Below are 25,410 nucleotides of genomic sequence, written 5' to 3' on the forward strand. Positions count from 1 at the left end.
CAAGCCTATTCCAGTTGAGGAATCACACACTTCCTCCCAGAGCTAACAAGCCCCACCTGGCCAGCTAGTGAAGCAGGTTGTGGCCCCTTGCCTGCCTCAGCCTCCTAAAGCACCACTTCTGCTGCTCCCTTATGCCTCAGAGCCTGCTGTGTTTGTGGAGACAGAGGCCCCTCTGGCTCTGGGTCCTGCTGCCCTGATTCCTGTGCACAAACCCCATCCCTTGCTATCCTCCATCACCCCATGAGCACTTCCTTCCCCACCCCCTGCTTGCTTCCGTGTGCCCCAGTCCCGGCTACACTCCTCACCAGGATCCTCTTCCTTGTCCCCATCATCGTGCCAGTTCATGACAGGTAAGTGCCTGGAACTCCAGGAATCTCATACTACTTGGGTGTTGGGGTGGTGTGCAACAATATTACATTTATAGCCCACCTTTCCTCCAAAGAGCTCAAGGTGGTATGCACAGTTCTCCCTGTCTCTCCCTCCCCCCGCCATTTTATGCTCACAAACAACCCTGTGCATTAGGTGAAGCTGAGAGGTGGTGGCTGGCCCAAGGTCATCCAGTGAGCTTCATGGCTGAGTAGGGAATTTGAACCCTGGTCTCTCAGGTCTCAGTCCAGCACTGTAATCTCCACAGTGCACCACACTGGCTCTAGCATAAGTGGCTTGGGGAATGTTAAGTGGTTTATCAATGTTTTTTAAGATAAGTAAATGGGTATATTCCATCTGGCAAAATGAGAAGAGTGAATTCTGAATGTGACATAGGGAGCCTGTGGCTCCTTTGGAAATGACCACAATTGTCTCGACTGTTCAGACATAAGGAATTGCAGATGCTAATGTGCTAACATGTGTATGTAATTCTGGAAGCTATGTTCAGATAAAGAAGGAGTGCAAATAAATAACAGCAGCTTGTCATTAGTAATCTTCCTCCTCTTCCTGACTGAAGTGCTGTCTCTGTCCCAAGCTCCTGATCTCTGTTTTGGCTTCTCTTTCAAGTAAGAAAGAGGAAATTATTCCTGCTACTGAACCAAAGAGTTCCTCGTGATGGAAGAAGGAAATCCTGTTGAGAAGCATGAAGAAGGAAAACAAGAATGTGGCTATTTACTCATTTTTCTAGATGCCCACCCCTAACAAGCCCATTTCCTGAAATGCTATTTCTCTTGAGGTAGGTGTCAATACAGATGTATTTGGCTGTGGGATTTCCTCTTGAAACCAGAGACTCTCTATTATTCTCACTCCTGAACCCATGCAATACATTAGTTCACTAAGTTGTGGTCTGCTGCACATTCCTCGTTTCCTGAATTTACTTGTGGTGGCCCACACATTAAGCTTACCCTGCTGCTGATCTTATTTAATCTGTGTATCAACAGAAAGAATTGACATAGTCTCTTTGATCCCCGTTCAGAAAAGAAAGCTTTGCTGTAGACAGGAGGGCATTGTTATTGTGGAGTCTAGAGAAATTTGAGCAGTTTCAGCTGCTGCCTTAGGGAAACCAAATCCAGGAGAGTATAGGGTTTACATGCTTGGAATGCACAGGACTGTTGACAGTGTTTAGATTTTGTTGCTACATTATCTAAAGAGCCAGTTTTGAAGGAAGCAGTATGCTGACTCTCAGGACCGCCCTGTTTGGCGAAGGACCTTATTCAGGCAATAAAAGCTGAGTTGATTTCAATTTGACTCTGGATTAACCGCTTCTGGTTCAGAATACTTAATCGGCAGTTTAAAAAATCATCTGGGGAGTTCTGAGAGCATTAGAAAACCAGCAGAGATTTCTCAAGGAGATGATCAAGAATAGAAGATAAGCTTCCCTGATAAACAACCTAACCACCTACACTAATCAATGTACAAACCCATGGTAGTTTTGGGTATGTTCTAGGTTGCACTTTGTTTACATGTGGCTTCAGTGAGTTGTCAGACAGGACCCACATCCTGAGACTCATCCAGGAGTTAAGATATACATGGAAGCTGGGCTTAAGGGAGGCAGCAGCAGCAGATGGGTGTGGAGACGGTGGCTGCACTGGTGGGTAGCTGTGGAGGAGGCCAGATCTGATGCCTCATCTCCTTGCCTCATGAGAGGGCAGGACATGTTCACAGGAGAAAGGGAACATAGCCTGACTGCTAAGGCAGATCTTGATGTAAAAAGGACAAAATTAAAAGCAATATGCTCTCAAGTCCATTCCCTTGATTCTGTGCACTCAGCCTGAGATTTTTAGTCCTTCCCCAGAAGAACCTGAGAAGGCAGCTAAACTGCTAACACTTCAGGTTGAAGACAGACTTGGCAACCCTAGAACATGGTGCTAGAGTCCTCTGTAAATGCACAGTGGTGGTTCCTCAGCAGATAAGTCAGTATGAAAAGTTTGAAAGCTGCAGCCATTGGGCTGTCCCTACAATTATGCAATAACTTTAGCCAGTACATGCATCCCCCCCACTTATGTGGTGGGTTATGCTCCGCTCCCTGCGCATAGGTGAAATTGCTTGATGTGGGGATCATACTCTAAGCACCCCTTAAACACCCTCTCTGCTGCTATACTACTTAGTCAAAATAATATTACACAAAGTATGAAATATGCAGAAACCACAACGTTTACTCTTGCGGCAAGTCTAGTTCCATCACCTCTGTCATGATGCTCCAGGCTGTTCAGATTCTTTCACTGATTAAAGGAAACAGTTCTGAGGAATTAAATAGTCACTTTCCTCTAAACTTGCTTTGGTTGGCCAGCTGCATGGAATGTGGTTACTGGTGACATCAGTCGCAGACACTGCAGGTGCAGGTTGGGGTAGGGTGGGACACTAGAAGCTGCCTTTAAAGTGAGTCAGAACACTGTTCCATCTGGCTCAGTATTGCCTCCACTGGCTGGTAGCAGCTCTCCAGAACTTCAGGCAAGGATTTCCCCCAGCCTTACCTGAAGAGGTCAGTAACTGACCCAAGACCTTCTGAATGCAAAGTATGTGCTCTGCAGGCCTTCCCTGAAGGAAGTTGCTAGTTTTGATTCAACCGGTGGCCTCAGGTTGGGGCAGTGCATGCTTGACATAGCACCTTGCTTCACTCTTAAGAGCGGTAGACTCGTAATCTGGTGAACCGGGTTCGCGTCTCCGCTCCTCCACATGCAGCTGCTGGGTGACTTTGGGCTAGTCACACTTCTCTGAAGTCTCTCAGCCCCACTCACCTCACCGAGTGTTTGTTGTGGGGGAGAAAGGGAAAGGAGAATGTTAGCCGCTTTGAGACTCCTTAGGGTAGTGATAAAGTGGGATATCAAATTCAAACTCCTCCTTCTTCTTCTACTCTGAGCTTGTGTTCTGGGCTAGGGACACATCCTGATGCCACCTTGGGGCCGGTACTGCCTGTTGCAATAACTGACCCCATTTCTTCCTTCTCAGACTAGACATTTACAAACTGCTCGTCACACAGATTGTCACAAACACACAATCCTGCACAACAGCTTATAAACCTATGTGGCTTTTTAAAGCTCTCAGATAAGTCTTTTTCAGTTTGGGAGGGTCACTAATCTATGCTGTTCTGAAAGTTGCCTAGGGCGGTGGTTCCCAATTAGCTAAGTAATCCGGACCCCATGCCTTTCAAAAGCCAAGCCATGGACCCCCTACTTTTTAAAATTTTGATTTCTCTATGGTAGTTTTTGTTATGTGAATGGTGCCATGGACCCCCTGGTTGGGTCTGTGGACTCTCAATTGGGAACCACTGGTTTAGGGGAAGCCTTTTACTCGCTTTTCCAAGACCATCTAAATTGGACGCCCTGAGCCAGCAAGCAACCACGCAGAGTGAAAAAGCAACTGAAGGGGGAGGAGCGAACATAGACAGTACTAGCACGGAGCCTGAATTGTTGGGCACCTGCCAAGGACCACCCCCCAACAGGGGTCCTGCCCCTGCGTTTCCTTCTCCTTGCAGTCACTGCATCTTCACTTGTCCCCGCTACCTAAGCAACGAGTGAGTATTGATAGGAGCAAGAAGGAAGAACATCTTCTGTCCACCTTGCTCTCTCCCTCTGAGCAGAGGGGTGCACTGAGGACAAGTGACTTGGCAGCAGTGATTGCAGCAAAGAAGTTCCTCTGAACAAACAGAAGTTCAGAGGAATTTCTATTTTCACGCAAACTTTATTCGCACAGGCTTCTATTTGTGGGATACACACCACATGGATAAAGGCTCCATGTGGACAGCTTACACATGTGTAGAGCTTCCATACGTTCTGTACAGAGTTCAGCTCAATTTACAGAGCTTGGCCAGTGTGTGTGTGTGTGGGGGGGGGGAGAATCCCATCAGTTCCTGTGGTTTTATTGTTCTCCCTGGAGACACTTTCACAAGCATGGTGCCCTGCAGATGGACTACTACTTTCATGAGCCCTGACCTACAGGCCATGCTGCCTGGCATTGATGGGAATCACAGCCCACGACATCTGGAAGGCACTAGCCTGAAGCAGGCTACCCTAGTGACAACTACACCAGGCTACGAGCGGCTCTCTTTAACCATATATTGAGTGGTGTTCGCTATAGTGTAAGAACAGCATGGGAAGTAGCAAAGGGAAGAGAAATGCAGAATCTAAGAATATGTTCAGTGAACCCTTAAAATGAAAGGGTGCTGAAGGTGCTTGCTGGTTTTGATTTCCAAATTCAGGTTAGCACTGGAACTTTCATGGCACGCAATGTGCCACTTACTTTTCCTTCATCTCCTCTGCTTCTCTCATAAAGAAATGTCCGCTAGTGGAGGGGGGGGGGAGCATTGCAACACACTACTGTAAACCTTTAAAAGTTTCATTAATGTTATGGAATCTCCTGGGGAGTGTGTGTGTGCAGCAATATATATTTTAATAGCAAGCAAAGGTCATGTCAATTTATGATTCTAGCTAGTCACAGCATGCAATGAGAAAACTGCAGGGTACACAGGAGAAAATAGCCCATATGAAGCTGCTTCAAGATCTGCACTCTGTTTCTGAGAACCTTCTCATTGTCTCTTCATCATCATAAATTTAGCTCAAGGGTACAAGAATGAGTTCCGACACCTAAACTATTAAATAACCTCCAAATAGTTGGTTTTGTTCCTGCAAGAATGTGTTAGTTTAATCTTTGACATTCTTACACATACAAATTTATTTGCACACCACAACACCACAATAATGTCCACATGGTTTTTATTATGCTGTTTTATTTGCAAGTTTGGTTTATTTGTAAGTTTGTGGCATGCATGGCCCTTCCCATCTGTTTTACCCTTACAAAAAACAACCCTGTGAGGTAGCTTAGACTAGGAGGCGGCAACCGGCCCAAAGTCACTCAGTGAGATTCATGGCTGAGCAGAGATTTGAACTTTGATCTCCAAGGCCCTAGCCTGACACTCTAACCACTAAGCCACACATACGAACAATATTAAATTTGTTAGTAGCCAGAATCATCATGACATTGCTGGGCTGGGCAAAATTAACTTTAATCTAGTTAACCTAATGGCCCACCACAGACCTTCTTTGTTCTCAGAGCAACCAAACCAGGTGGCCAGCCTGGGAGCATGAATAGGTGAAAATAAAGATCGCTTTGATCTGAATGCCCATGCTTGGTGAAGATTCTTGTATGGTTCAGAAGCTCATGAAGCATTTATAAAGAACCCCTTTCTTTATTCTCTATGGCAAACAACATATAGGTTTTTACATAAAGGGCATACTCAGACGTACCATTGGGGTGGGTGCTTAATTTCCCCCCATCCCATGTGACCTCATCTGTTAAGACATAAATCTGCTCATATCTGCATAGACATGTGTGGACTTGGTCATGCTGGAGTGTGATGGAATGTTGGGATCCGGCTTTTGGTTATGTAGGTATATGGCTGCAGAAAGCTGGAATGTAAGCAGAGTATATGTTTTCTAAGTTTCCATAACAGAACATGAACTTGCTTCTAGCCAATGAGAACTACTAGACAAGAGAATCCTGGTCAAAAATAATCTTGTGTGTCATTTTAACGACTAACTCTGCATTACTTTCCTGACTTACCTTTCTGTAGTGTTCGCATGGTGATAGATAAAGAACAAAATAAAAAATGAAATAACAAGGATATATCAGCACCTGGAAATCCTGTTAATGCAACCCTGTACCACTTAGAATTACAACTAAGTTGAAAATATGTGCCCTTGCCCTTCTGAAATGTATTATTTCCTGCACCTAAGAGATGTGCCCAAATGTGCTTTTTATTTCCTGAATCAAGCCATCAACTAAACAATTTGCCTAAATAGTTGACTTGGAATAAACACAGTTGCTTTCTCTTACAATTTCTTGAAACAAAGGCTAGTTAATAAGCATTTTTATTATCAGTTTTACTCCAGCTTACTTCAACCGTGTAGGCCCATGAAACAAAGACACAGTCATAAGAAAGTTACAAATATGTTTCAAAGACAGCTGCAAAGGTTGTCCTTGCATCAAACCAATCAGTGATAGAATCCTCAATCTGCCTTTCCCTACTCATTCTCATTCCATGTATTTTGTATTGCCCTTATTGTTTTCCAGGTGGGGAAAAATGAAGTGCGGGTTATTTTGTTCAGATTTAAAATCTAGTTTGATTCAGTGAAGTTCTCACCAGTCCTGGAGCTCCCTCTTGTGTATGCTTGTTAGTATAAGAAATGCTGCAATAATGAAGTCTCCTCCGTAACATTAGCTTATTTCATAAATGCACCTGCTTGATTCTTTTTTTTTAATCACGTGAACTGTCTCTCTAAGAGTGAACTAAAGTGCTGAGCAGCAACAGAAATGGGACCACTGAAAACAAAGAGGGAAGTAGCGGCATGTTGCAGGGAGCCTGAGTTCTGCAGAAGTATGAACATAAGCAGAGCGTGCTGGATGAAGCCAGTGGCCAGCATCCTGTTCTCACAGTGGCCAACCAAACAACAATGATAACAACAATCCGGATGTGCCAATCCACTGCTCTCACTCCCAATGAGACATGAGCATATTTAGTACATAAGAAAAGCCCTCTTGGATCAGACCAAAAGCTGTTCCCACAGTGGCCAACCAGTTGCCTATGGGAAGCCCATGAGCAGGACCCAAACACAACCACACACTCTCCCCACTTGTGATTCCCAGCAATTGGCACACTGTCTCCAACAGTGAAGGCAGAACATAGTCATTGTGGCTAGGAGCCTTACCCTTCAGGAATTTCCCTAACCCTTTTCTAAAGGTATCCAAGTTGGGAGCGAATTCTATAGTTTAACTCTGTACTGTGCGAAAAAAACATGTTATTTTGTCCGTCCTGGGTGTTCTAACACTCATCTTCATGGGTGGCCTAAGGAGAGAATGAGGAAAATGATTTTCTGTTCACTTTCTCTCCACCATGAGAAATTTATACTTCTATCATGCCCCCCCCCCCGCTACTCATCATTCTGGCTGTGGTCATTCTCATCCCAATGATTTTTTTTATTTTAAAAATACTTACTTTAAATATTATTGTTTTATTATTAACATACGTATAGAAATTAGATTACAGAGTGCCATCAGACTGGCTCTTTACAGAGTACAAGGCGATGGGCCCCCTGCTCTGAGGCACCCATAATCTGTAGTTTGACACAGCCAAGTGATAGAAAGGGAGAAGGAAGGGGAGGGGGGCTGCCTAAAGAGGCAGGCAAAGTGTGGTTGATTCAAAGCAATGGCTTTTAGATACATTTCAAAGGCCTCTTGGAGAGTGGGGAGGTTTTTGGGGCCATTCTAAAAGGACTGGCTGAACAGATCTGGTATAGAACAAGGACCAACAGTGTGAATCTGGATAAAATCTGTAACCTGTACAGATGTATTTTGGTAAGGAAACTCTTAAGAGGAACTCCCTTTTTAATGTTCTATTTTGCCAATAGGTGGTGCTGGTAAATCACAAAGAGTTATGTGCTCCATTTTATTTATTTCAAAAGGTACTGAGCTACCTCAGTAACATCCAGGTGCTTTGAATTCTGCTAAAATTAATAGTGTTGATGCCTTCTAGCATGTTTCCTTGTTTGCAGGTATACTTTGTAGCAGACTATCACTAGTAAAAAGGCTTGTGTGCCTTCTCTTAGGGGATATGTGTATATGAAATTATTAATCCATCAAAATTGGAGTTGTTAATATGCACACTCTTTTACCCAGTCCTGACTGTGTATTTTGTAATTTATTAAAATGTATATAGAATTTTTCAGCAATAATGCTCTCAGGGTGGGTTGAGAAGAGCCAATAAAAACAACAACAATTAGAACAATACCTCCAAAAAATAGCAAAATATATAAAAGCAGCAGAAGCAAGAGCATAAAAACACCACAGCAGAAGAATAAAAGCAATTATATGACATTTAAAAAGGCCTGGGAACATAAGAATGCATTCAGCTGGTACTGAAAGGACATTTATTTCTAAAATGTAGGTCCCACTCTTCAATTGCCCTTACATACTCTCAGATTCTATTTGGCACCTGATGAACAGTCGGTCTGTGAGTGTTTAGAAAAGGATGCTGTGATCCAGCATGGGTTTCTTAAAAACAAGTCATGCCAGATGAATCTCATGTATTTTTTTTGATAGTTACAATCATAGAATCATAGAATCATAGAGTTGGAAGAGACCACAAGGGCCATCGAGTCCAACCCCCTGCCAAGCAGGAAACACCATCAGAGCACTCCTGACATATGGTTGTCAAGCCTCTGCTTAAAGACCTCCAAAAAAGGAGACTCCACCACAAGCTTGGTGGATCAGGGGAGTGCTGTGGATGTAGTGTATATTGCTTTCAGTAAGGCTTTTGACAAAGTCCCCCATGATATTCTTGTGGAGAAGCTGGTTAAAAAGTGGGAGGGGTGATAATGGCTAGGTGGATTTGTAGCTGGTTGGCTGACCGAACCCAAAGAGTGCTTACTAACGGTTCCTTGTCATCCTGGAAAAAAGTGGCAAGTGGGGTGCTCCAGGGTTCTGTCCTGAGCCCATTGTTGTTCATCATCTTTATAAACAACTTGTATGAAGGAATTGAGGGGATGCTCATCAGATTTGCAAATGACACCAGACGGGGAGGGGTAGTCAATGCCACTGAAGGCATAATCAGAATTCAATATGACCTTAACATATTATAGAACTGGGCTCAAACTAACAGAATTAATTTCAATAGGGACAAATGTACGGTTATTCAGTTAGGCAGGAAAAACCAGCAGCACAAATATAAGACAGGGGACGTGGTTTGCCAGTAGTATATGTGAAAAGGATCTTGGGGTCTTAGTAAATCACAAGTTTAACATGAGTCAACAGTGTGATGCAGCAGTAAAAAAGCTAATGCTATTCTAGGTTGCATCAACAGAAGTATAGTGTCTAGATCAATGGAAATCATAGTTGTCCTCTAACCTGCCTTGATCAAACCACATCTGGAGTATAGAGTCCAATTCTGGGCACTACAATTTAAGAAGGATATTGATAAGCTGGAACACATGCCGAGGAGGGAGACCAAGATGATCAAGGGTCTGGAAACCAAACCTGCAACCTTGGTATTATCAGCACCACACTCTAACCAACTGAGCTACCCAAACTGTCATGTACGATTTGGTTGAAATTCCTGCATGTCAGGAGTTTGGTCTAGATGACCCTCAGAGCTCCTTCCAACTCTATGATTCTGTGATCCTCTTTGAAGAGACAGTGTTTTGCAAATGTGGCATCACAGTCAAGAACACCTTTGCTCTGTTGCCACCAGTCTAACCTCTAAAGCTGAGAGCATCTCCAGAAAGGCTTCCAATGTGAGGCAGTTAATGGTAGCCTGTGAAGTTGCTCCAAGACTAGGAAGAGGTGTTCTGTTGAACTGCTCCCAGATAGTTAGCTTGCTGCTGTAGTTTGGATTAACTGAAGCTTTGGAGTAGTCTTCAAAGACAGTCCTACACATAACACACAGCGGTAACCTAAGCTGGAGGCTACCCAAACATGGATGCCTAGACACTCTCTTCCCAGGAAAGCATCACCATGAGGGCACCAGTCTCAGTTCAAACTGTGCTCTAATTCAAAATTTTGGGAAAAGGCTAATGACCGTTGACCATTTTGGCTGGGGCTGTTGAGAGGTATGGTCCAATCACATCTGGTTGGCTACTCCTGTTTTATATGGATAATCATGAATGTATAAAGTCTTGGTCAGCAACTAGTTTTCCTGAGAAGAAATTTTGGGCAATGTAGGGTGATGGGCCAGCACCCTTGCTTTAATCTCATAAATGGGTGTGCTCTTAGGCTCCTATTTGAATGCCATTTGTTTGAAAAAAAAAAAAGATATGCTGAACAGATTATGATAGTTCAAGCAGGACTTGAGTTCTGTGTCACAAGATTTGAAGAATCCAGAGGTGTTCTTTGGTGGTGGGGATGCTTCATTTATGAGTTAAAATGTTTCACCTTCTGATATCCGGTACTGTAGCAAAGCAATCCTTTATTGCTCTTCCACAGTGTGTGTTTTTCACTCTTCTGCTACCTGTGTGTGCAGAAGAAAGGCAGAAGGAAGACAGATAAGGTACTTCTAGCTTTTATGCAAACCCTCTGTAGACCAGGATTAAGGTCTTTTGATGGGATCAAGATAGGAATTCATCAAAAAATTCAGACAGTGTACACAGGTACTGATAGAAACAGATTTTCAGTCTTCTGTGATATAAAGTGAAGTACCGTATATCTCTAAGTGTGGACACAATTGTTGATGTTGACACAATAAAGCACAATATGATCATTTCCCAGTGCTTGAAAGAGCCCACGGGTGACATATGCAGCCTATAGTTATGGACAAGACAACTTTTAAATTACTTATTCTAGCATCTTCCAGTCTTTTCAGGGTTTTTCTTGAACGCTAGTGGCAAAGATGTTTCCTTCTTGCTCAGGCTAGAACACTTGCTTCTTGCTTTAAGACAGGCATAGAGAACCTTTTTGGCTCCATGGGATTGTGGCCTTGGAGGCCAAATATGACAAGTAGGTGGGGCTGTCAATTACATGGTGTCACTATGGTGTCACATGCTTGGCAGGTGGGTAGGGTCGCTCATTTATCAAAACCCCTTGCATGGCTTTGCAAGTCTTCCCCTCCCCCTTTAAATTTACCATCTTTGTGGATTAAAAGGGAAGACTGTGGAGACTTGCAAAGGCTTTAAGGCAGTCCACTTGCTCCTCTTTGGGCCTCTGGCAGGCTGTTTTAAGGTCCTTTGCAAAACTTCTACTTGAAGCAGCCGCCCCCTTTATTTTTTAAACCTTGCGGAGAAACAGAAAGCAGGGGGCAAGAGGATGGGGGGTGTCCCCTCTCTCCCCGGCGCCATCGGTCTGCTTGCTCTGATGTTTAAAGGAGAAGTGGGGTGGCTGATTCAAAGAATGCTTCTGCAAAGCGCTTGTGGTATTTCAAGGGGATTCTAATCCCCACCAAAGGCTACATAGGCCAAATACACTGTCACATGCCTAGAATTTCCACTGCAAGTCAGGAGGTGGAAGACAGAGAAGGGAATTGATTTATATATATTTATATCATATCCTCCCCCTTATTTTGAAGAACTCAAGGCAACAGAAATGGTCCTATTCCATATTTTATCTTCAAAATAACCCTGTGAGATAGGTTAGGCTGAAAGCTGATTCCTGACCTACGGTCAGGCTAAACGGGGGTTTGCACTCCCCTGTCCTAGTCCAACACATGGACCACTACGCTACCACACAGTATACCACATGCGGAAGCATTTGCCAAAGAATGATACTGGAATAACAGCAGGAGAGGCTGGCCAGTGGAACAGAGCTGCTATGCTAGCTCACTGGAAGGTGGGTCGCTGTTGCATACCAAGAGGAGGAGGGGAAGGTGGCAGGAGGGAGGCTGGCACACTCGAAACACACTGGCAGCAGTGCCAGATTGGCTCTCCTGGTGCCATCTCCCTCACCATCTTGTCTCTCTCCTTCCTGATAAGCCACAGCAGCCCACCTGTCAGGAAGCTCGTGAAGAAGCTCCACCCCATTAGGCAAGTAAAAGGTGCAGCTGCTGCAGATGCAAATGATTTTCTTGATGGGGAGTAACCTTAATGCTTCACATGCAGAAGGTCCCAGATACAATCCTTGGAATCTCTTGTGGCAAGACTAGGAAACATTCCATCCTGAAACTTGGAGAATTGCAGTAGACTGTACTGTTGAGGGTAAGCACTCCTGGGGGGACGGCAGACCCCCCAGTACCTCCAAGCGTCTCCCAGTAGGCATGTCTCTGGAATGGCATATCCCTTCACTCCAGAGTGCCCCTCTGTGACACTTCTCATATGAAAAGTGCACACAGGTCTTCTGGCATCACGCAGCAAGAAGATAGAAACAACTGTAGATCTAAACCACGTTTTATTCACAATATATACAGAGAGTCCATAATCACGTCTGTGTTCTCCAAACTCTGGCAGGAAAAAAACAACGCAGAAAAAGTGAAAGTACAGTCCAATAACATTCTCAGACAGAAGAGATAAGACAGTCTTCCATTCCCACACTCTTCTCAGCCATCTCATGTGATTTATACTAATCACACTAGCCAGCATCGGCTTACGTAAAACCCTAACATGTACTTGGCTTGATGGACCAATGTCAGTGCATCCGCTCCTCATGGACAATGAGAGGTTTGTACACACTTTCTTTAACCTGTTGAAGCTTCTGCATTCTGATCAGTCAAGGAAAATGAACTCTGAGTGGCAGCTCATTGAATAGATGGAGCAAGCTAGGTGCAGATATTAGCAATGTGTGCTTGGCACCCACAGTGTTTAAGGGCATAGTCCTGGTCCAGTGTCTGCATACAATGGCTGGAGAGGATGTGGAAAATGAACCCTCTACACCCTATGAGGATTCCTTCCTATACAGAATTCGTAGTGCTTCTGTTTTCCCCTTTATAGAACCTAAGAAATAACCATCGAGGCTGCAGGAAAGTGTTTGAGCAGAATAGATACTTTGGGTTATTTGTAGCTAAAACTGCTTTTGCTGAGGACAACTATAGACAATGAAATCTAATGTTTACACAAGGATCAAGCTCCACACAGCTGAATAATAAAGACACAATAAAAACTGAAATAATGTGACTGTATTGTGTCTCTGGGGAATTAATGGCATTTACCTGAGATGCAGGTTTTAAAGTGGTTATTTACAGGGCTTTGAGTAGGGTAGTAAAAATTGTGTTAAGATTTATATTGCAAATAGCAACGTAATAGGACTTTGCACATACTCTGAATTCTAATTCCCCAATTAGATTGCTTCAGCTGCAGGAAAACATTTAGCTTTCTGATGTAACTACACTTCCCAAGGATCAGTCTGAATATTCAAAACTCAGCAATGTGCCCCCCCCCCACTTTTGAACAAATGACATTAATCAGGTCATTCTTGTATTTTCATCCTTTCCTGCAGTTCTCTAAGAAATTACCTACCGACTCTAGTGCAGCAAGTTCAGTGTGGAATAGGAACGCATATCAGTTATAGAAGCTCTGAATCCGTGCATGAAAACTGTAGTAACTGAGAAAGTCCTGACTGTTGGTTCTGGTGTAAAGGCAACACCACAAGGCTGCCGTTTTCTTTACTTGTTTATACCCCAACGTTTTGGTAGGGTTTGTGAAAAGTGTGTTGTGGATATAGAAATATATTAGTGTCGCCATTTATTTCTCTTTTCAGGAGCTACCAAACACATTTTTAAAACATAGGGGGCGGGGAGTGAAATCATCATTTGAAAGGGCAAAAATGGCAGCCTTCATCTTGCAGATTGAATGATGCCTGAAGGCAGCCAGTTGGCTGTTCCTGCACTAGACCAATGGGCATTTGTCTCTTTCTGTAGCATTTCTCCTGTGGGATTCTTAAACATGCAAGCAGCATATGTGACCTTGCTTCCTTGCTCCTTTGATCTGTTCCTCCTGGGACTGAGATGAGACAAGCACCATCAAATAAAGTGCCTGTCATTGTTTTGCTTGGGCACATGCAGGCAACTGTAGCATGAATTAGGAGCATGGGAAGCCAGCTCATGGGCAAGGATCACATCTAGGCTTGCAAACTGAATAAAACAGCAGGAGGCAGACCAGCAGGAAACCACTGGGGGCTGTGAGACACACGCCACATACCTAAACTACAGGAAGCTGATGCGCCTGAGCTCAACAATCGGGATTGTCCGGACAAGCCCTTAATTACAATTAGGGAGGCCCAAACAGAACTGATATATTAGTTTGAGAACCCCTGAGGTGTGGAGAATAACTCTCACTTTTCGCAAATAGGATTCTACCATAATTAAAGCACAATTTGCTCTCACAAAAGCACCACCGTTTCCCTTTAAAAACAAGAGATGTAATTATGCCAGTTAATTGGCATTCCTGCACTTAACTCCTCTAATCAGCCATTTGTGCCGGAAATACCTTCATGGCATCACAGATGGGTTTAATTTAGATTTTGTTTTTCATTTTTAACTGCAAGTCATAGCAGACACTGGTATCATCTAATTTTTACATTTGAAGGTCTGCAAAATGTTTGCCGAAGCCCACTTTATGCATTATAAGGAGTGGTGAAACATGCACAAATTCCTCATTTCCACTTTATACTAGAAGAATGGCAGTAGAAGCAGAAGTCATTTGCACATCTCCTTTTCACCACCTTCTAAGGGGCACATTCAAAATAATGTCAAATATTCCCACATGTGAGCAAGACCTCTTCTTTTGATGGGGCAGGAGGGAGAGTGTTTGTGGCTGGTTCTGTTTCACATTGTAATCATGGCTTGGAGTAGTTCAGGCATCCATTTTGCCCCCAGAGAGAGAAGAATGGAGGCAGAAAGACAATTTACAAATTGGGACATGAAACCATAAAGAGAATACATTACAGAATTGTTTTTTTTACTGCCATTGTAGCTCTAAATTATAGCATAATGAACACTACTTAAATGGCTTCTTTTTCCTCTTCTCTTTTCATTAATTTAATTTATTTTTGTGTTGCAATTCTCCCCCCACCCCATTTCCCCCACTTCCTCTCTCCTCATTAGTCTTTTTCTTTTTGTAATGCTCTTGTTAGGTACTTACAATCCAGTTGTAATCAGTTGCTGCAGCATTTGTAGAGCTGAAAGGAAAACATTACTGAGTTGTCAGCATGTTTTCAACTTCATTTAAAATGACAACGTGGTAATCAGCCATACATGCTGCATGAGAGCAGTTACGATGGTGAGAGGGGAAGAAGAATCAGTGTTAGTTCTTTGCCATTAAATCTTCCCAACAGCGACCCACATATTTGTTTTCTAAGCAGTTTGAGGGCTCTGATTGTCATTCACTGGTTCTCTCTCTCGTTATGTTTGTGGAATGATCCATTCATTCCAGACTTGGCAAAGGATATTCACTGGGAATCTTTTAAGTTGGAGGTGACCCAAAAGTAATAATGAAAAATGCAATTGCCTGTACTTCCATGTGCTGCTATTAGTTGTGGTACATTGGCTTCACTTTCTCTTCACTTTTTTATGGTCAAAGTGGCTGCGAGTCAGTAGGGAAGGTTTGATAAAGATACAGCCTTAATTGAGGAACATGAACCTTAAGTGTTATATTGATGAAACTGGCACCACACACGAGTCTCCTGCTTGGCATCTTTTGAACATTACCATGATATGCAGGCCTAGTATATTGTCATTTCCCCCCATAATCTCCTTTTTACACTTGGAGAGGAGCTGTGGCTCAGTTGTAGAGCACATGGTTTGCATGGAAAACGTACCTGCCCTGCCCAAACCAGCTGCTGCTGTAGCTTTTAATGAGTGAATGCAGGGAAGTGGTTAATATAGTACAGTACAGAGTTTGTTGCAACACATACACAAGGTCCACCATTTCTCTTCCTAATTCTCCAATTCAGAAGAAAATAAAGGCAAAACGATTAAATAAAAGTAGATACTTATCACAGAAAGAGATTCACACAGTGTCCATTGCTGCTTGCGTGCAATCTCTCTCTCTCTTGGTCACAAAACAAATACAACAAAACAACAAAAGCTCCTCAAAGTAAGAAACATGCCCTGTTGCTTCTCTGATTACCAGAACATGAGATGTGGACTTCAAGGAAACAACTCTGAGCATGCTCAGAACAGATGTATGATTCAGATAGGCCCTATTAGAGACCAGTAGGGCTATTCTTCAAGCAGTCCTACCTAGTCTGATGTTGTGGCTGGCAGGTCTGTGCAGAGTTTGTCTCAGGACCAGGTTGGGACTTTTATGCACTCAAACAAAAAAGCAGCTGGTCCCTGGCAGGTCCCCCAGCCAGTTTAGCCCTCTGTGACCCAGGGCAAGTGTCCTGGCTGCCCCACCTCCTGCATGGGCTTGCTGGCTGGTTGGTCATTATAACAACAGGGAGAAGTGGGAAACTGCAGAATATGGGCAGAATAGGCAGCCATCCTAATATTCAAATTTCACATGGCTTTTCTGCCCAGAGAGACACATGGGAAGGACCTTGTTGCCATAGTAATACTTTTGGATTAGGATCAGCTGACTGGTGCAGGGAGCTGATTACCCAGAGAACAGACGATTGGGATAAATGTCTCCAGGAGTTTTTCTCTCAGTTCAAAAAGAGGTATTAAATGGGGGCGGGGACAGGAAAGAGTAGGCAGCTTTGAGATTTTGGGGGATTTTAAAATATATATTTTATTTTTTTAAAAAACCTCCTGGCACTTTCCATGGGAGCACTGTGTCCCTGTAGCCTCAGTGCATAAGCATCAACTGACAGTAAAGTACACTCAGCTGTTGAACACTGTTGGCAGGGAAGGAGACAAACATGCCAGCTGGTGTGTGTATATGTGTGTTTGCAAGAGCTATGAGCTGAATGACCTGAGAATTTCAGCAGGGATATTTCCACAGCCATCCTCAAATGGCCACACAATGCTGATTCCCAGATGGAAACAGAACAGGAGGGCAGTTGAATTATGAGCCAATATAGGTGTGAAGAACTGGCTAGTTATGGCACTGCACAAACATTAAAATACAACTGTTAGCTTCTTCTCAGTTTCTTTTCTTTTGTAAAATGGGCCTGCTCCCCCCCCCCTTTTTCTTCCCTTCCCATTAATCTTAGTTACCTTTGCTTCTGTGGTAAGGTTGCCTTTTCCCCAAGTGGGAGAAAGATTTAGGAGCCTTCTGAAGACTCAGCTCTCTTTTGTGGGACAAGAATTGGACACTTGGGCTTTTCCATAAACCTGTTTATGCATCAATTTACAGGTTAAATAGAAGAACTTGCCAGCTAAGGCAGGTTGCAATTCCTCTGATATATAGTCATTACTGTTGAAGATGCCATGAACGTCTGTAAAGAAATGATTTCAACTGAAGCTGATCAACATTTTGCAGCTTGTTCAATTAACTTTGCTGGCCTCTGTTGAGGCTTAGGGAGAAGTAGTGATATACAAGATTATTTCATTCCTTTTTATTATTAAAAACTTCATTCATTTCATTGCTCATTTGTAAGGGGGCTTCATTTTGGTTCCTTATACATTAAAGTTACCGTACATTCATTTCACTACATACATTCACTTTTGTTCCTTTTGTTTCTTTTTTTCTTTCCTAGTTTTATTTTTCTAGTTTTAATATGCCAGAGCAAGTGCAATGTCTAGGGCATCTGGAAAAATAACATGGCTGTCTGGGAGCTACCACTGAAATTAGCTCCACTACAACTAAAACAAAGCAGAGACCCCAGCTTGAAATAAGCACTGCATGGTGTAACGAAAACAAACAGCACTGGTGCCCATTTGTTATTGATACAATTAATTGAGTAATGAATAGAAAATGAACTGAATGGGGCCCATTGGTTTCAAGTTTTAATTCATTATGAAATAAATACACAAGCTGATTTCACACCTACGGCCGCTACCCACTCCTTGCTAACCCACATTTTCAATCTATTGTTTAAGTAAAATGAACATCGATTCAGCTAGTTTGTAAATTTCATTATTGCTTTATGCTTCTCCTTTGCTTTGTTTCTCCCAGTTATTAAGGAACTAAAACAGTGCAGAGACAAGAGGAACTGGATATATTTTATTTATCTTATAAAAGTACTGTATACCCGGTTTTCTTTATAAATGTGGTATACTCGACATAGTATATAAAGAAGTTTAAAATAATTTGCTAAAATCGATTTCTTAAATTAAAACCAAGAACAAGGTAAAACAAGTAAGCATAAAAACAAGGAGACAAAAGGTTAAACGACACTAAAGCTGGGTGGGAACAATAGTATTAGCCGCTCAAACATTAAAATGCTGAGGGTCAACCAAACCTTTCTAGGGAGGGAGTTCCATAGCACTGGTGCTGCAGTGAGCAAGATGCAATACAGGGCCAGTTGGGGATGGGAGGGGGCACTCATCCTATATCTCTAGTTCATGCGTAGGCAAACTAAGGCCCGGGGGCCGAATCCGGCCCAATCACCTTCTAAATCCAGCCCGCAGACAGTCCCAGAATCAGCATGTTTTTACATGAGTAGAATGTGTCCTTTTATTTAAAATGCATCTCTGGGTTATTTGTGGGGCATAGGAATTTGTTCATTTTCCCCCCAAAGTATAGTCCGGCCCCCACAAGGTCTGAGGGATAGTGGACCAGCCCCCTGCTGAAAAAGTTTGCTGACCCCCTGCTCTAGTTGATTCCAAAAGATGCTGCCAGGGGACTTCTGGTGATCCAGAGTGACACTCAGTATACTACCTTGTTCCTCATGCTGTTTAACATATAAACACACTGCTAGGAGAATTTATACTGGGATTTGGGTGTTAGCTGTCTTCAAAATATGGATGGTATGCAGTTCTAACTTTCCCATTTAACTGATGCCAAGGAAGTAGTGGAAGTTTTGAGCCAGTATGTGAATGCATAATACCTTGGATGAAGGCTAACGAGCTCAGTAAGTTCTCTTGCAAATAACAGAGGAGCACATCAGTCTCTCCCTTAGGTAGACCAGTCTGGAGGTAAAAAGGAAAGAGAAAAAAAGGAAATGAAGGGGGGCGGGAATCATAAAGAACTTGGATTTGTTTGGGACTTTCTTGGGATCTAATTGACATTAAAACACTTTCCCATTGCATACGATGAGGGAATTGTTTTATACTCATTCCCCAAGCGAAAGAACCCAAATGAATAGAGAGGAGTTTCTTCTCCCATTGTCTAAAACCTTTCACTTGCTCCAAATATGTCAAAAAATCTGTCAGCAGTAGCATTATTATCCTGATGCGAATGTGCCTGCAACTAGACAGCCGCTGGTCTGTGACACATTTCCCATGCGGAGGCTCCCCCCCCCCCCACTTTCTGGCATTTCAGCAATACACTCATGTGTTTTGATACAACACTAAGCTTGCAGTTGATGGTGGTGTGCTTGAAAGGGAATTTTTAATTTCTTGCTGATGGCAACTGCCTTATTAATGTATTTGCCCTGTGTTCTTTAAGCTTTACAAATTAATGGCTATTAATTCGGGGGGGGGGGGGGGACGGGACCTCCCAAAGAAGTTCAGAGTTACCTCCAGTCTTGGAGGGAGGCCCACCAGGAAAAAAATGGTTGGAGATAATAGGAGGGAGGAATATATGCGTGTTTTAGTACTCTCTCCTGCTATGCCCATGTTATGCTTTAAACTGCCTCATTCCCTCACTTTATTAGAATTCAGTGACAACTCTGTTCTAACACAGGGGTAGGCTAATCTATATATGGAAGATCCATTTATAGTTCAAAACAGTTGCAGGGCTGCTAATCTTTTTGGGCTCAACTGTTTCCCACTAAGTCATTTCCCTAATCAAGATTATTCTACAATGCTGCTATTAGCTGCTGTACTAGGAAAATATGATATAAATTGTATTGATTGTATTCCAGATGTATTTTGTCTGGCCCAAAAAGCCTGACTTCAGATACTCTGAATCACATTGTTCCAGTTTACTCCTCATAGAACCATTTCTGCCTTGTAATAACAATCTGTTCATGTATAAGCCTACATGTTAACAGTCTAACATTTTGCTACTCAAATGAGGAACACACAACTAAAAGAGTCCTTCTACTTGTCATCTGTATCATATTTTTTTTTTATAATTATGAAGTAAGGAACAAGTTCATATATCGATTACAGATCCTGAGAAATGAGGCTTTAAAAATAGCCATAATATTTAAATTCATTTTGATCCTCCCCCCGCCCCCACAAGCTGGGCTTGTTTGTATGACACTCCAATTGAATTTTATGGTTTTAATATATTTTTGTATGTTTCTAATTTGTTGTCAACTTGTTTGGAATTTTTGTAAACTGCAAATTTTACTGAAAGTGAATGCAAACCCTTTAAAACCAAATAATAAATAAATAATTTGCTGGGCCTGGACCAGAAAGGGAGCCGGTGATCCAGTTTTAAAGTCCTGACATTCACCTGTTTAATGCAAGATCCTGACCTAGTACAAGAGGAATGCCACCATCTATTGTTTTGCTAACTTTGATGCAGAAAAGTCCTGGTGTTTATGGTCTCTATACAGTGGTACCTCTGGTTGCAAATGGGATCCGTTCCGGAGGCCCATTTGCAACATGAAAAGAGTGCAACCCGCAGCGGCACGTCTGCGCATGCACGGGTTGCACTGCGCATGCACGGGTTGCACTTCGGTGCTTCTGTGCATGCGCATGACATCATTTTGCGCTTCTGCGCATGCGTGAGTGGCGAAAGCCGGAAGTAACCCTTTCCGGTACTTCTGGGTCACCGCGGGACATAACCTGAAAGAACGTAACATGAAGCAAACGTAACATGAGGTATGACTGTACTTTGGAGGACGCCGTGACTGTTCAAAGTGGTACCCTCGTGTTTTAAATGCGTGGTGTGAATGTGGCCTTAGTATTAAGAAGCTGGTAATTTGAGGACTTGCCCTAAGGTCACAAGATCAAGACCTAGAAACTGAAGCACAAGTTTGTCTTGGAGGCTCTGGAGAGCACAGCTGTTTCAAGCCCTTCCTCTTGTTTTGTCTTGTGTACCCAGAGCCATTACATGGGTCAGAAGTGCACTGAATCCACTGGAAGCAGTTTTCTGAACATACAACTAGAAGCTGTCGGAGTCACGCCCAGAGGAAGCAATAAGGCCTTTGTAAGTGCTGCTTTTTATATTCTTATAAACATGGGCATGTTACAACCACCATCAAGCCTGTAGCTGCCAGGGGATATATTGCAGATAACTTGAAAATGTTTATTTAGACTTCCTTGGGAGGAAGGGTAGGATATAACGTTAATAGATATATAAAATAAATAATAACCTTTGTCTGGCAGCAGAGGGGCTGGCTGAAAAATAGGGAACCATTTGCAAGGTAGTCTGGATTGTGCAGTTTGGTTTCAGCCGAACTGCTTTCTGGTCTCCCAAATTAGTTGCAGTTCTCAAACGCTACTTGGAAGCCACAGAGTGCTGCCCCACTGCCAGACAGACGCAGTCAGCCTGCAGAGAGGAGTTTCTGATATGTTCCTTCTACATCCCTCCTAAAAGCAATGCTATCGAGAGTAAAATAGAGAACCTGGTAAGGTCATTCCCTAGAATTGTCAATCACAAAGCAGCATCCACTCTCTGTGGCCTCTTTCTCCTCCTTTTGGCCTGAAATGCACAATCTTTAGCATATGTATGAAGGAGTAATATTTATTTATTTTGCCAATTAATTTTTATTAAGTTTCCAATTAAAAAAACAAATGAACAAATTTAAGAAATCTCAGATTAGCAATTTAAAAATTTCAAATTAATGTCCAGTTTAATATATCCTTAGAGATTGACTTCCTACCCATACCTCCACGGTGTTTATATTTTGCACTCTTTCCTACTGTGTTATACAAAGAGACTTATATATTAGTATGAAGGAGTAAATGTAATCACATAGATAGCTTGAGGGAGGTACAAAAATGTATGAAATTGGGCCATAAAAAAATAAAATACCCTTCTGAGGTGGTTCTGGAGTTTGGGAACTAGCTTGTTTTGCCTTGGATTCAAGTTGCGTCAGATTCTGAGGAAGTTCTCAGAAGTGGGCATATTCTTCTCGAACCTCTGCTTCGTGCAAGGTGCAAAACAACACTGTAGCAAATGAGAAGCAGATTTGCGCAGACTCTGCTATCCTCTGAGAAGAGGATGTTTTCCAAAGGTTTATTAATGAAACTGTAAGAATAATGAAGCAGAATGACAGAATGCAAACTGTTGAAGAGAGACTAAGCTGTGTATGGTCTTAGTAAGTAACTCCCAGCAGCACTCTTAAAATGACTTATTGGTTAATTGAATCAGTCTATCATCTTTTGGTGACAGCATCAATTTGCAGACTTTTTGGTGTGTGCGGCACCGTCAGAGTTACCAGTATAAAAGCACATCAGGGTAAAATGAAGTATGGAATGCATTAATCTGAAAGTACACATGTGTATAATTTCTTTTATGTCAGATAGTGTGGGATTCAATTATGTAACTAAAAAGCACTGTTGGCTATATTGCCGTTTTCCCCAGTTTTTAGTGTTTAGGATTCTGAAGTGAGCTGACAGAAGGAAGTGCACTCCTGGGTTAAGAGTCAGAAATCAGGCTGCCAACATTTTTTCCTGGCCCCTAATAAGTTGGAATTTAGCAAGAGCGTGCAGACAGAATGATGTAGAAAGCTCGTTGTTTTCCTAACCTACAGAAAGAGCCTAGCAGCCAAGTCTGAGGTTTATTTTGCTTCCCATGATTATGAATTGTGTTGTTCAGTTTGGGAAATTGATCTCCCTGCTTCTTTCCTTTTTGATATAAATGTTTCTTTATGGCAGGATTCGCCCTTTCTGCCTGCTGTAATAAGGCTCAAAAGAAGCCTTCTATTGTTGCCATTGACATTGGTTATACCCATGACAGTTTCTCCAGTTAGCAAATGTGCACACAGCCCCAGAAAGGTTGTCAACCCCTACGTTATTATAAAGATTATACTTTCTCAATACAGACCTTGATGCCTAGTTTTCACTAAGGCCGTAAACCTGGTTTTTACGAACACCACTTTGGGCTGAGAAGGGTCCACATGGCTAAATGCTCTGTCATGCAACAACGAAATTATGAACATGGAAGACTAGTTATCAGAGAAATGTCTAGGCTAGCATCCTTTATTACCCAGGACTCTAGTTATCTGCCACATTTCTCTGCCTGCCTAAAATGTACCACTTCCCCTGACCTTAGATCTCTTGTGAGTTTTTTCTGCACTTCCCCCTGATTGGCCCTTCTTTCCTCAGTTCATCGTCTTTTCCATTCCTGTCTTTATTTTATTTATAAGAGTATTTGAAATATGTCAACTCATAAAGAAACAAATATGGTAGTGTTTTCTTAGGTCTCAACCTCTTCCACCTTGCTCTCTCAAATGGCCCAGCTGCGTATGATGTTGCTCATGTTTCTAGAATAGTGTGCTTAAGTCGCCTATTTTTATTCCACCCTCCTTCGTTATTTGCCTCCAAAAGGTACTGTTTTCTGCAGATAGCAGCCAGGGAGGCGTGAAGTTTAGCCCTCAGATTCCTGTTTCTTAGCAACTGGAACCTGAAGTTCATCACTGCCTTGGCTCACTTCCTGAGACACCCTGCCTCCAGGCTTCCTGTTAATTTCCCTGTTACCTGGATCCTTTTTCAACTCAGTATTTCAGGTCTGCTGCCCCACAGCTCCTCCTGTCTTTAAGCTTCATGTGGGCTTCAGTCCAAGACCAAGTGCTTTACAACTGCCATATTTTGGCAAGAAAAGCTGCTTTCTCAAGCACCTTGAAAGCCACCAAACATGGCAGGTGAGTACCATTCAATTGGAAAAGTCACAAGCTGTGCAGGACTGAGTTTTGCTTGAAATTCCAAAACATCAAATCAGTTTAGTCAACTGGCGCTGAAGGCTTTTATTGCAGCTATGATAAATTCTGCAGTGTATTAAATCTACATTTGCTTTCTCTGTTTTGATGTTGTACTGAAGGTCAGCATTGTCTAGTTTTATTGGAAAAATTAGGCGGAGGTTTGCTTGATTGTAGAGGTTAGGATTTAGAATGATTTTTATAATTTGAATTCAGCTATTAAAATCATGGAATCATAGAGTTGGAAGGGGTGCTGAGAGTCATTTAGCTCAACCTCCTGCCATGCAGGAAGCTCAGTAAAAGCATCCATGACAGCCATCCAACCTTTGCTTATAAACCTCCATTGAAGGGAGTCCTTCACTGTCAAACAGCTCTTGCCATCAGAAAGTTGGCATCTCCTTTCTTGTAGCTTAAAGCCATTGGTTTGGGTCCTACCCTCTGGAGCAGGAGAAAACAAGCTGTCTGCACCTTCCATAAGACAGCCCTTTAGATATTTGAAGATGGCTAGCCTATCATATCTCTTCTCAGTCTCCTCTTTACCAGATTAAACAACATAATTCTCTCCCTTGGTTTCCAGACCCTTGAATATCTTGGTTGCCCCCCTCTGCACATATTCCAGCTTGGACATAGTACTCTTGAGTGCGGTCTGTCAGAAGCAGAATAGAGCAGTACTATGACTTCCCATGACACTATACTTTTGTTGATGCAGCCCAGAATAACATTAGCTTTTTTGCTGCTGCATCACACTGTTGACTCATGTTAAGTTTGTGGTCTACCAAAACTTCTACATGCTGTACTACTAGCAAACCAGGTATCCTCCATCTTATATTTGTGCAGTTGGTTCTTCCCACCTAAGTGTAGAATCTTATATTTGTCCCTATTGAAAATAATTTTGTTAGTTTTGGGAAACAGAAAAGTCCCACAATATATCATCAGTGGTTTAAAATTGATCCCAACAGGTGCAGTGTGTGAAATGGGAGGCTGTGCACTTCATGCTGCCTTATTGCTCACAGACATGCATATTTGCTAGGGACAAGAAGCATCCATTCCTTCACAATTTACCTTCTAGAGACCTTGAGAAGAATGGCAATGATAGCAATGCACAAAAAGATAAAACATAGGGACAAAAAAGAGTGATTTTTCCAGAGAAAGGAACCAGAACATATGGTAAACAGGGGCAGTTGGAACATACGGTATATTTGCCAGCTTTTCCTACCGCCTGCCCATGTATTGACATATTTAGGCCATAAGTACCTGGGTAGCTTTGTATTACTATGCTGGCAGGATGCACTGCTACTTTGACAAGAGATCAAGGATGTCCATCTGACCACGCCTCCTTCTGGACCTCAGACTTACTGGCATAAATTGGTATATTAGTCCAAGGGTAGTTTGTGGTCCCCTCAGCAAACTTCTTAGGTTAGGTTTTTGCCTATCTCTTAACTACTTTCTACTCTTCCCCCCTTGGACTGTGCAAGGGATGAGTATTTTAAAACCTGAATGAGGATTCAGTACTAAAATAGAATATTACTCCCTCTTAACAGGGATTACTTAATGCAGTAGTTAACATTGTTGGCTGCTGTAAACCTATCACATGCTTACTTTCACTGATGAGAGAACAAAATAAAAAAGGCATATTCTAAATGACAGAGAGTCTATTACAGTCAGCCTTGTAAAAGTAGCCTTTTAGTGTCAGTAGATAATGAAAATACCAGT

The 25,410-nt window shown here is 42.5% G+C and overlaps 1 long non-coding RNA gene across 1 annotated transcript; it reads left to right on the plus strand.

Moving 5' to 3' along the window:
* The first annotated feature begins 878 nt into the window (after positions 1–878).
* LOC310675057 lies at positions 879–24,584 on the plus strand. Its single transcript, XR_014509904.1, has 3 exons — positions 879–1,162; positions 20,880–20,984; positions 23,501–24,584. It is a non-coding gene; the product is annotated as an uncharacterized lncRNA (long non-coding RNA).
* The last annotated feature ends 826 nt before the right edge of the window (positions 24,585–25,410 follow it).

Source organism: Podarcis tiliguerta (genome assembly GCF_965153285.1).
Source record: "Podarcis tiliguerta genome assembly, chromosome: 3".
Lineage (NCBI taxonomy): Eukaryota > Metazoa > Chordata > Lepidosauria > Squamata > Lacertidae > Podarcis > Podarcis tiliguerta.